Below are 13,512 nucleotides of genomic sequence, written 5' to 3'. Positions count from 1 at the left end.
ATGGAGCAAAGGCAGCACAATGGAGTGAATGCAGTCTCTTCAACAAATGGTGCTTGAACAACTGAGCATCTACATGCAAAAAAATGAATCTAGACACAGACCTTACATTCTTTGCAAAAATTAACTCAAAATAGATTATAGACCTCAGTGTAAAATACAAAACTATAAAACTCCTAGAAGGTAACACAGGAGAAAACCTAGATGACATTGGGGTTGGTGGTGACTTTTTAGATATGACACCAACGGTACAATCCAAGAGAGAAACAAGTGATTAATATCCAGAATATACAAGGAACTCAAACAACTACATACTAAAAAAAAACACAAATAACCCAATTAAAAAATGGGCAAAGGAGCTAAATAAACATTTTTCAAAGAAAGACATACGAGAAACAAGTGATTAATATCCAGAATATACAAGGAACTCAAACAACTACATACTAAAAAAAACACAAATAACCCAATTAAAAAATGGGCAAAGGAGCTAAATAAACATTTTTCAAAGAAAGACATACGAATGGCCAACACGTACTTGAAAAAATGCTCAACATCACTAATCATCTCGGAAATGCAAATTAAAACCACATTGGGATATCATCTCACCCCAGTTAGAAAGGCTATAATCAAAAAAGACTGAGAAAAACAAATGCTGGCAAGGATGTGGAGAAAGGAAAACTCTTCTACACTGTTGGTGGGACAGTAAATTAGTACAGCCACTGTGGAAAACACTATGGAGGTTTCTCAAACAACTACACATAGATCTACCATACTGTCCAGCAATCCCACTTCCGGGTATATACCCAAAAGAATGGAAATCATCATGTTATAGAGATACCTGCATTCCCATGTTCATCACAGCTCTATTTACAATAGCCAAGATATGCAACCAACCTAAATGTCCATCAATGGACAACTGGATAAAGAAAATGTGGTTTGTATACAGAATGGAATACTACTCAGCCATAAAAAAGAATGAAATTCTGCCATTCGCAGTAACATGGATGAGCTTGGAGAAAACTATGTTAAGTGAAATAAGCCAGGTACAGAGGGAAAAATACTGCATGTCCTCACTCATAAGTGGGAACTAAGAGAGAAAGAAGTAAGGAAAGAAAGACCACAGTGGTAAGTTGGACTTGTAGAGAGAGAAAACAGACCTAGGGGTTGCTGGAGGTGGAGAGAGGTTGGGTGGGGGACATGAGAAATAATTGCAATTTGTGGTAATGGGCATGCTGATAGTTTTAATCTGATCATCACATCTTGTGCATACATGGTGACAGTCAGCTTTGGGCCCCATGAATACACATAACCAATAAAAAAAATTAAAATGTCTGCCCTGCAAAAGACACTATCAAGAGAATAAAAAGACAAGCCACAGACAGGGAGAAATATTTGCAACATATCTACTAATAAAGAACTATTATCCAAAATATACAAAGAACTCCTAAAAGTCAATAATAAGAAACTAACTCAATTTAAAAATGGGCCAACAACCTTAACAGACACCTTACCAAATATGTACAGATGGCAAATAAGCATATGAAAAGATGCTCCACATCATACTATCAAGGAAATGCAAATTAAAACAACAATGAGATGCACCTATTAGTATGGCCCAAATCTAGAACACTGACAACACCAAATGCTGGTGAAGATGCGGAACAAGAGGGAATCTCATTCATTGCAAAATGGTACAGCCACTTTGGAAGACAGTTTGGTAGTTTCTTGTGAAACTAAATAAACTCTTACCATACAATTCAGTAATCGTGCTCCTTGGTGTTTATGCAAAGGGGTGGAAAATATATGTCCACAAAAACCTGCACACAGATGTTTACAGCAGCTTTATTCATAACTGCCAAAACTTGGAAGCAACCAAGATGTTCTTCAATATGAATGGATAAATAAGTTATGGTACATCCAGGCAATCAAATATTGTTCTGCACTAAAAAGAAATGAGCTTTCAACCCATGAAAAGACATGAAGCAAATTAGTAAGTGAAAGAAACAAGTCTGAAAAGGCTACATACTGTATGATTCCAACTATATGACATTCTTGAAAAGGCAATACTATGGAGACAGTAAAAAAATTAGTGGTTGCCAGGGATTGGGGGGAAGAAGGAATGAGCAGACAGACTTCAGAGGATTTTTAGGGCAAAGAAAATACTCTGTAGTATAATTGTGAACACATGTCATTACACATTTGCACAAACCCACAGAATGTATAAAACCAAGAGGGAACCCCAATGTAAACGATGCACTTTGAGTGATGATGATATGTCAGTGTAGGTTCATCAATTGTAACAATGTATGATTCTGATGTGGGATGTTGATAATGGGGGAGGCTATGCACATGTTGGGTAGAGAGCATATGGGAAATCTATGTAACCTCCACCCAATTTTGCTGTGAACCCAACACTGCTCTAAAAAACAGAGTCTATTAATAAAAAATAAGATTGTTTTTAGAGAAGGATAAACAGAAAGAAGAGAGGGAAAGGAAAGGAGAAGAAGGAGATGAAGAAGGAAGTCTGGATTCAGGAATAGAGAGCAAACTTTAACTGACCACCTTCTTAGTGCCACACACTGGGCTAGGTATTTTAACTATACATAGTATTTTATTTCATTCTCTAAATAGTTCAAGACAGGGACTATTTTTTCCATTTTACATATAATTAAATTGATAGTTATGAGGTTAAATAAATCTAACAAGGTCAAAAACTTAATAATAGACATAGGTGTTCCGATGGCAAAGCTCATGCTGCTTCAGTTACATCCCCATTCCCATCACCATCCCCATCCCCATCACCACCACCACCATCACCATCACCACCACCACCATCACCACCACCATCATCATCACCATCATCACCATCACCACCACCACCACCATCACCATCACCACCACCACCACCACCGTCACCACCACCACCATTACCATCATCATCACCACCATCACCATCACCACCACCACCACCACCGTCACCACCACCACCATTACCATCATCATCACCACCATCACCATCACCACCACCACCACCACCGTCACCACCACCACCATTACCATCATCATCACCACCATCACCATCACCACCACCACCACCACCGTCACCACCACCACCATTACCATCATCATCACCACCATCACCATCACCACCACCACCACCACCGTCACCACCACCACCATTACCATCATCATCACCACCATCACCATCACCACCACCACCACCACCGTCACCACCACCACCATTACCATCATCATCACCACCATCACCATCACCACCACCACCACCACCGTCACCACCACCACCATTACCATCATCATCACCACCATCACCATCACCACCACCACCACCACCGTCACCACCACCACCATTACCATCATCATCACCACCATCACCATCACCACCACCACCACCACCGTCACCACCACCACCATTACCATCATCATCACCACCATCACCATCACCACCACCACCACCACCGTCACCACCACCACCATTACCATCATCATCACCACCATCACCATCACCACCACCACCACCACCGTCACCACCACCACCATTACCATCATCATCACCACCATCACCATCACCACCACCACCACCACCGTCACCACCACCACCATTACCATCATCATCACCACCATCACCATCACCACCACCACCACCACCGTCACCACCACCACCATTACCATCATCATCACCACCATCACCATCACCACCACCACCACCACCGTCACCACCACCACCATTACCATCATCATCACCACCATCACCATCACCACCACCACCACCACCGTCACCACCACCACCATTACCATCATCATCACCACCATCACCATCACCACCACCACCACCACCGTCACCACCACCACCATTACCATCATCATCACCACCATCACCATCACCACCACCACCACCACCACCGTCACCACCACCGTCACCACCATCACAATCACCATCACCATCACCACCACCACCACCATCACCATCATCATCACCACCATCACAATCACCATCACCATCACCACCATCACCATCACCATCACCACCATCACCATCACCATTGTCACTGTCACCATCACAATTGTCATCATCACCATCATCATATGCAATTCTTTCATTGTATTCTCACAACTCCATTTTGCACTAAAGTAAACTGGTGCTTAGGCAAAAGTAAATAACATCCCCCACATCACACATCTGATAAGCAGCAGAGTCTGAATCCAATTCCTTACTTTTAACCATCTGATTTACTGTTTCTCACTATTTCCAGATAGAGTCCATGGTTCCACTTAAATCATGTTTCCTCTATTAGACTTGGCCTCTTCATCTACACAGTGAACAGTTTGTACTAAATGATTTAGGATTCCTTTCCAATCTGATATGAAAAATTCATCTCATTTCAGAGCAGCAGCATGGAGGGAATGTTTTGGGTTTGTGTCTGTGTTTCTGAAATAACCTGTCTTCTCTCTTCTCAGGGGAGCAAAAGTAAATATACAGATGGATAGGGGACAAAAGAACCTGCAAATCCTATAAAATGAAATCACATGGCAAAAATGTGCTTATTATGAGGAAGAGAGTAAAGCAGCATTTTGTTGTGCCTTTCCACACAGCTGCCAATCAGAGGTACGTACTTACAGAATAGCTGCTCTATTCAACCCAAAGATCCAGAGGGAGAAATTCAGAGCTTAGCACAGTGACATCCCATAACCTGCACCCACATATCCAGGATGTCCTCCTCCCAACTATATGCACTCAGTCAAGCACCGAGTCACAATAATTTCACCTCTGGAATAACTTCCAGGCTCCTATTATCTCTTATCTGGGCTGTAGTAGTAACCTCCTAACTGCCTCACACACTATAGTCTACCCTCCTCAGTGCTATTAGTGTAACATTTTTCAAACACAAATCTGATCATAACACTCTCTTATGCGAACGATCTTAAATAATGAGCTTAGAAAAAATCACCAGCATAGATTAAAAAGCCATTCATAGTCCAGCCCTAACCTATATGTCCAGCTTTACCTGTCTCTCATTCCACCCCCTTTCCTCAACCTTACTGTGCTACCCATGCTTCTCAGACATGGATGAATTTCCATGCCTTTTATGTCTTTTTTTCTTCTCACCCAGAATGCTCCCTTTCCCCTCCCCTACTCCTAGGCTCTACTGCCTGGAGAATTTCCATTCATGTGTCAAGACTCAGCTCAACTGTCAACTTCACTAGGATTTCTCAACTTCACAGTGGTTTCTCAGCTAGAACTAATCACTCCTGTAGCTCTAAAGCTCTGAAGGGACAACATTTTAGATAGTTGGTTTTGCATCCATTGGCTTTACTGGAATGAAAGCTCCCTAGGGAAGAGCAAGATACCTAAATACTTAACGATGGCACAACACAGAGTGGGTATCAATACCTTTCTAAAGCTAGACTATGCTAGTGGCTTTGCTAGGTGAATTAATAAATACTCAAATGAATAAATGAATGAAATAAAGAGCCAAGAATTACACACCCCAGAATATTCAAGAAAAACATTTAGTAAGATCATTTTGCAAGAGTTTATGAGATATATTCAAAAAACAGATATTAATTGCTATTTGGCAACATATTCCTATAAAATTTTGCAGAAAACAAAGTAAGTATGCAACAAAGAACTTCTCCAAAAGTCGCCAGTGATCTGGTGGGGAAATCAATATTCACAGCCATGAAATAATCAAAAATGAATTCGATATAACACAAATTAAATTACAGGATTAATAAAATCCAAATTAAAGCTCCAAGGGGATTTTTTTTTAATCTTGATGAAATAAAGTTAATTTGGAAGATCAAAAATAGACAAGAGCAATCTCAATCAAAATCCCAGTAGGTTTTTTGCATGATAATTGATAATCTGATACTAAAATTTATATGAAAATGGAAGGGCCAAGAATAACCAAGAGGATTATCAAAAAACTAGAGGGCTTGTATTACCAATTATTAAGGTCTATTTTAAAGTTGTAGTAATTAAGACACGGTGGTACTTGCACAAGAATAGATAAACTGATGAATAGGGCAAAATAGAAGGGTCACAAAAAGACCTCCACATATATGGTTGTCTGGTTTATGACAGGTGAAGAATCACATTGCCTGCACTTTTTTGTCTGACTGCTTCCATTCAACCTCATGTGTGAGATTCATCCATATTTTTGAATATTGTTTTCAATCATTCATGCTCATTGCTGTGTAGTACTCCTTCATGCAGTGTACATCTCCAGCACAGTGGAGAAAAGACAGTCATTTCAATAAATGACTCTGTGTTAAGTGGATATCCACCTGGGAAAAATTTATTTTGTCCCTTTACCGCACATTATACAAAAAAATTAATTGCATATTGATTGCATATCTAAATGTGAAATTGAAAGTCATTGAGCTTGTACAAGAAAATATGTTTGTGGTATTGTAGAAGGTAAAAAATTTTTTAAATATGTTATAGAAAGTGTTAACCATAAAAGAAAAAATATTTTGTCCCTTTACCGCACATTATACAAAAAAATTAATTGCATATTGATTGCATATCTAAAAGTGAAATTGAAAGTCATTGAGCTTGTACAAGAAAATATGTTTGTGGTATTGTAGAAGGTAAAAAATTTTTTAAATATGTTATAGAAAGTATTAACCATAAAAGAAAAAAAGTAATGTATTAGATTATATTAAAATTGTAGTGGTGTCATCAAAGGATGCAAAAGAATAGAAAGGCAACCAAAAGAGTAAGAGATGATGTTTGCAATACACAATGAAGAGAAATCCCAAATATATAAGACCTCCTACAAGTAAGTTTTTAAAAAAGAAGCAACCCAATAAAAAGAAGGCAAAAGACTTGAAGGGACAGCTAACTAGAAGGGATATACAAATGACTGATAAAGTGACAAAAATGTGGCTGGCCTCATAAGCCTCAAAATTCAAACCTTAGTACCACTTACACCAGAATGAGTAAGGAAATAAGACAGCAAATACTAAGTGTTGACAAGGGTGTGGGTTGTTAGAACCCTTATACATTGCAGTTGGGATTGTATATTATTACAATCACTCTGGAAAACTATTTGGCAGTATCTGGTAAAATAGGACATATTTACACTCCATGGCTCAGTAATACCACTCCCAGGAATAGACTGAACAGAAATGCACACATATCTTCACCAGTGAACTGCATGTATATGCTCCCAAATGGCACTAGAGTATTCATGGCAGCATTGTTTGTAATAGCTCCAAACTGGGAAGATGCTCAAATGCAAATCAACAGTATAATGAATAAATAAAGCATGGTATGTTCACAGAAGGGAATACTGTACAGCAATGGACGTGAACAATTTTAAACTGTATTCAACAATATGGATGATTCTCATGAACATAAAGTTGAATGAAAGAAGACAAATGCAAAAGGAGAAGGCAATATGATTTTTATTATATGTAGTTCAAAAATGGGCAAAACTAATCTTGATCAAAGTCAAGACAGTGGTCACCCTTGGTGTGGGAAGTAGCTGGAAGAGAACTTGATAGTGGGATGGTGCTTCTGGGGTGCTGGTAATGTTGTTTCTGGATCTGTCTGTTGATTAAGCAGATATGGTCAGTTTGTGAAAATGTATTGGGTTATTCACTTATGACACATGCACTCTTCCTATGTATATTGCACTTCAATGAAAAATTAAAACATTAAAAATCTTTTATACAAAGAGGAGTGGTTAAAGGAAATCCAAGGAAACAAACATTAAAACATATTATAAAGCTACAATAATGTAGAAAATGTGGTATAGGCACAAGACTAGGAATATAGATCAATGCAACACAATAGAAAGCTTAGAAAAATGCCTTCGTCCACAAAAGAATTAAGTAGATGATTAAGATGGTATTTGGGATCCATGAGGAAAGAGAGAATTATTATTTTTTTTATTTTATCATTACATGATGTAAACAATTTTTGTGGCCCTTTACCTATTTCTCGTCCTCTTGCCCTCTCCCCCTTTCCCACCTCTGGTGGCTTCCATTCCCTTCTCTCCTTTTGAAAGTTCAAGAATTATTGTGACTGGTGTATCTCTCTGTCTTTCTTTCTTTCTTTTTTTTTTCTCAGCTCCCACTATGAGTGAAGACATTAAGTATTTCTCTTTCTGTACCTGGCTTATTTTACTTAACATATTTTTTTCTAAGTTCATCTATGTTGCTGTGAATGGCAGCATTTTATTCCTTTTTATGGCAGAGTAGTATTCCATTGTGTATATAAATCACATTTTCCTTATCCAGTTGAATGTTGATGGACATTTAGTTTGGTTCCATCTCTTAGCTATTGTAAATAGAGCTGCAATAAACATGAGTGCAGGTATCCCTTTGACATGATGATTTACATTCCTTTGGAAATCATCCAAAGGAATGGAAATATAATCAGCAGTAGGATTGCTGAATCATGTGGCAGTTCTATCTGCAGTTGTTTGAGAAACTTCCATACTGTTTTCCATATTGGCTGCACCAATTTATAGTCCCACCAACAGTGTAGGAGGGTTCCCTTTTCTCAGCGTCCTCGCCAGCATTTGTTATTCTCTGTCTTTTTGATAACAGTCAGTCTAACTAGGGTGAAATAATATCTCAGTGTGGTTTTGACTTGCATTTCCCTGATGCTTAGTGATGTTGTACATTTCATGTATCTGTTGGCCATTTGTATGTCTTCCTTTGAGAAACGTCTATTAAGATCCTTTGTCCATTTTTTAATTGGGTTCTTTGCTTTTTCACTAAGTTGTTTGAGTTCCTTGTATGTCCTGGATATTAATAACTTGTCAGACTTGTAGCTTGCAAATATTTTCTCCCATTCTGTAGGTTGTATTTTCACTCTATTGATTGTTTCCCTTGTTGTGCAGAAACTTTTTAGCTTAATATAATCCCATTTGTTTATTAACTTATTTTTGTAGCCTGTGCTTTTGAGGTCTTATTCATAATAAAGTCTTTGCCAAGTCTTACATCCTGAAGTGTTTACCCTATGTTTTCTTGTAGGAGTTTTATAGTTTTAGGTCTTATATTTAAGTCTTAATCCATTTTTAGTTGATTTTGTTATCTGGAGAGAGGTATGGGTCTAGTTTCATTCTTCTACACATGGATGTCCAGTTTTCCCAGCACCATTTATTGAAGAGGTTGTCTTTTCCCCGATGTATGTTCTTGGTGCCTCACAGATAATGTGTTAATTAACATACTATGATTTTTCTTAACTAACCTTTATTTACCCAACTCAATCAATTAATCTAGGCTCTCTCTTACCTTTGTAAACCTACTGACTGCTTTTCAATGCTTACAGAATATGGGAAGGGGTAAGATTCTCTCTGATTCACCCACTCACTTTTCCTTCCGCAAGTGAATGTGAGGTTTATCCTAGAAATGCAAGGCTGTTTCAACGTGATTTATTTTAGATACAGACTAATGTTATTTTTCTGCCAATAAGAGATCCAAGTGACATTTGAGAATTATGATTTTAGGTCTAATTACTTTAAAAAAACCCAACAATACTTTATTCAGGCATATTTTGCATGCAGTAAAATTCTCAAATCCTAAGTGTACAGCTGTATGCATTTTGGCAGATATATATTCCAGTGAATATAATTAGTTTTTGTTGTTGTTTCTTCAACTTTTATAACTGATTCTGGATGATGCTTCAAAAAAAAAAAAAAACAATTTTATGAGATATAACTGACTTAAAATAAATTGCATATATTTAAAGTATACAATCTGATCAGTTTTTTCATGGAAAGGAGGGTCAGTTATTCCTGGATTTCAGTCCTGGATGTGGATGTTTCTTGATCTTAGGTAAACTGTTTAATCTCTCTGAACCTTGCTTTTCTCACCTATGGCTGATATACTTACTGTGCAGGATTGTTGGGAGAACCAGATAATCGTGGGCGTAACTCTGCAGTATAGCCCCCATAAATAATGGCTGAGGTTGTAGATCTCATCTTTTTCCAAGTAGGGAACCTGAGACTCAGTGAAGTTAGAAACTTGATTAAGGTCTCACAGCTGGGCTGTGAGAGCAGCTGACTGAATGACCTGACTCTTTATGTTGGAAACTTTTAAAGGTGCCTTCTCCTGAGAGGACCCCCAAATGGTGTAAGAATGGTCTCATAGTGGCTGTGAAGCTGGGGGAAACAGGAGTTCTCCAGCTCACTTGTACCCTTGTCTGTGACTTGGGCTCCACATTGAGGGAGGGCAACAAATTTGCCATATTGCCTCAGTCAAGTTGCCCAATTCACCAACCTCAGTCTCCTCATCTGTTGAAGGAAGAAATTAAATTAATGATGGCAACCTCTGGACACTACTGTGGCATCACATGAGAAAACAGTGAAAATCTATTTTTTTTTTTAAAGGATGACCGGTAAGGGGATCTCAACCCTTGGCCTGGTGTTGTCAGCACCACGCTCAGCCAGTGAGCAAACCGGCCATCCCTATATAGGATCCGAACCCATGGCCTTGGTGTTATCAGCACCGCACTCTACCGAGTGAGCCACGGGCGGGCCTGTGAAAATCTATTTTTTTTTTTAAAGGATGACCGGTAAGGGGATCTCAACCCTTGGCCTGGTGTTGTCAGCACCACGCTCAGCCAGTGAGCAAACCGGCCATCCCTATATAGGATCCGAACCCATGGCCTTGGTGTTATCAGCACCGCACTCTACCGAGTGAGCCACGGGCGGGCCTGTGAAAATCTATTTTTAAAGCTCTGCAAATGTGGCACAATTGTTCAATATTAAGCTCTTTAAAAGAGTGTTGGAATTGTATAGCAGAAAAGACTTTGAGAATCAACTTCTGCTCCATTTCTAGCCCCCCTAGTGATGTAATAGTAATTATACTAATTAGCAAAGCACCTCCCATATGTTGAGGACCCACTAAGTGCACTACTACGTGGTTTTTTAGATATCACTTTATCTATTCTTTATCACAATCAGGCTCGGTAGACATGAACTCCACTTTACAGATGAGAAAACAAGAACCCAAAGAGTTTAAATTAACTGTACAAAGTCATATTGCTGATAATCTTCTTAGTCCAGGGCTTACCCTTCTATAACAATATTTTTCAAATTCTTTTAGAAACATTTCTAGATCATTTCATGAGTCCAGCAAGACCCTGATACCAAAATCTGTCAGGAACACTACAAGCAAGGAAAATTATCGACCAATATTACCCATGAACACAGACATAAAAATTCTCAAAAATTAAGAGCAAGTCAAAACTAGCAATATATAAAATAATAATATATCACAACTAAGTGAGGTTTATCCTAGAAATGCAAGGCTGTTTCAACGTTTAAAAATAAATATAATTCCCTGCATGAGAAAGGTCTTGTGATGATCACCTCAAAATATACAGAAAAAATTTTGATGAATTTAACACCAATTCATGATTGAAAAACATATATATCAGTAAACTAAGAAAAAAAAGGGAATGTTCTTAATCTGGTAAAAGGCAATAATAGTTTAAAAATGTAAAGGTAACAAAATATATAATAGTGATATACTAAATACTTTCCATCAAAGTCTGGTACCAAAGCAAGGATATCTGCTCTAACTACTTCTATAAAGTATTGCATTGGCTCTCCTAGGCAGCATAATATGGCATAAGAAAATAAAATGCGTACAAATTATAAAGGAAGAAATAAAGCTGTCTTTATTCACAGATAACATGATTTTTAATTTATAAAAGTCTAAGGAATCTGGAAAATGCTAGAATTCATAAGTAAATTTAGCCAAGACTCAGGATACAAGATTAATAAACAAAACTCAACTGTATTTCCATTTACTAGTGACAATGTAAAATGAAACAAAAGGGATACCATTTATAATAGCATCTAAGGGCATAAATACTTAGGGGTAAATTTTACAAAATATGTTCAAGACATGTACACTGAAAACTATTAGAGACTGCAAGGAGAAATTAAAGAAACCCTAAACAAATGAAAGATATACTATGTTCATGGAATAGAAGCTTAAACACCAATTCTGTCAAAATATATCCATAAGTTCAAAGCAGCACAGTCAAAATTCCAGCTGTCCTTTTTATAGAAACTGACAAACTCTATAATTATTTAAAAATACAAAGCACCTATGATAGCCAAAATAATTATGAAAAAAAGAACAAAGTTAGGAACTTCTAAACTGATTCAGGATTTACTATAAAACTGTAGAAATAAAGACAGAATGGCATTGATATAGTCAAATATATCAATGAGATTGAACAGAGAGTTCAGAAATAGGCCCATACATGTGTGGCCAGTCAACTCTGTTGAAGGTAACTCAAAGGAAAAAGGTAGTCTTCTCAACAATGGGTGCTAACTCAGTGGATATCCATTGGGAAAAAAGCCTCAAATCCTTCCTCACATCATAAAAAAATTAATTCAAGATGGGCCAGCAAGTAAAAATTTAAATTACAATTAGAAAGTTTTGAAAAGAAAAAATAGAAGAGTATCTTTGCAACCTTGGTTGTAGACAAAGATTTCTTGAAGAGGACACAGGAAGCACAGAAATAAAGAAAGGAAGGAAGGAAGAAAAATAAATTGCTAAATTGGACCTCAACAAAGTTGGAAAGTTGTGCTCTTTAGAAGACATCACTAAGAAACTGAAAATACATGCCATATAATGGAGAAAGTACATATATCTGACAAAGGACTTGCATCCAAAATATAAAAGGAACCCTTACAAGACACTAATAAAAATGGCCAGATGACTATAACAGTCACTTTTAAAATAAATATACAAATGACCAATAAGTGCCTGAAACGATATTTAACATTGCTAATCATCAAAGAATTGCAAATTCAAACCACAGTGTGTTATAACTTCACACACATTAGAAGGGCTAAACATTAAAACAAACAAACAAAAAACCAGAAGAAAGGAAAAATTAAGCTCTTGTGAGCATAGGAACAACTAAAATTCTTGAACTAGGAGAGAAAATGGTATAACTACTTTGGAAAAGAGTTTGTCAGTTTCTTACACAGTTAAACACCTGTCTATCCTATGCCCCAACAATTTCACTTCTAGAAATTTACTCAAGATAAATGGAAACCACACAATGACACACAAAGACTTGTACACAGATGTTTCTGCAGTCTTATGCAGCATAGTATAAAATTGGAAACAGCCTAAATGTCTATCAACAAGGGAATGGATAAACAAATTGTTATATATTTATACATGTGAATACCACTTAATAAAAAGAAATAACCTCCTGATACATGCAAAAGCATGGATGAACCTCAAAAACACTTTCTTGTGCCAGAGAAGCCAGACACAAAATAGTACATACTGTACAATTCCATTTATATAAAGTTCTTGAAGAGGCAAAACTGATCTATGGCAGGGCCAGTCCTGTGGCTCACTCGGAAGACTGCAGCGCTGGGAGCACCGAGGCCGCGGGTTCGGATCCTGTATAGCGATGGTGCAGACCCCCCCGTGCCGAGGATTTCGGTTTCCCTTCCGGCCCGAAAAGGAAAAAAAAAAAAAAAAAAAAAAAAAAAGGAA

This window comes from Galeopterus variegatus, unplaced genomic scaffold, assembly GCF_000696425.1.
Source record: "Galeopterus variegatus unplaced genomic scaffold, G_variegatus-3.0.2 Scaffold1082, whole genome shotgun sequence".
Classification (NCBI taxonomy): Eukaryota; Metazoa; Chordata; class Mammalia; order Dermoptera; family Cynocephalidae; genus Galeopterus; species Galeopterus variegatus.
This window is presented reverse-complemented; position numbering follows the sequence as displayed.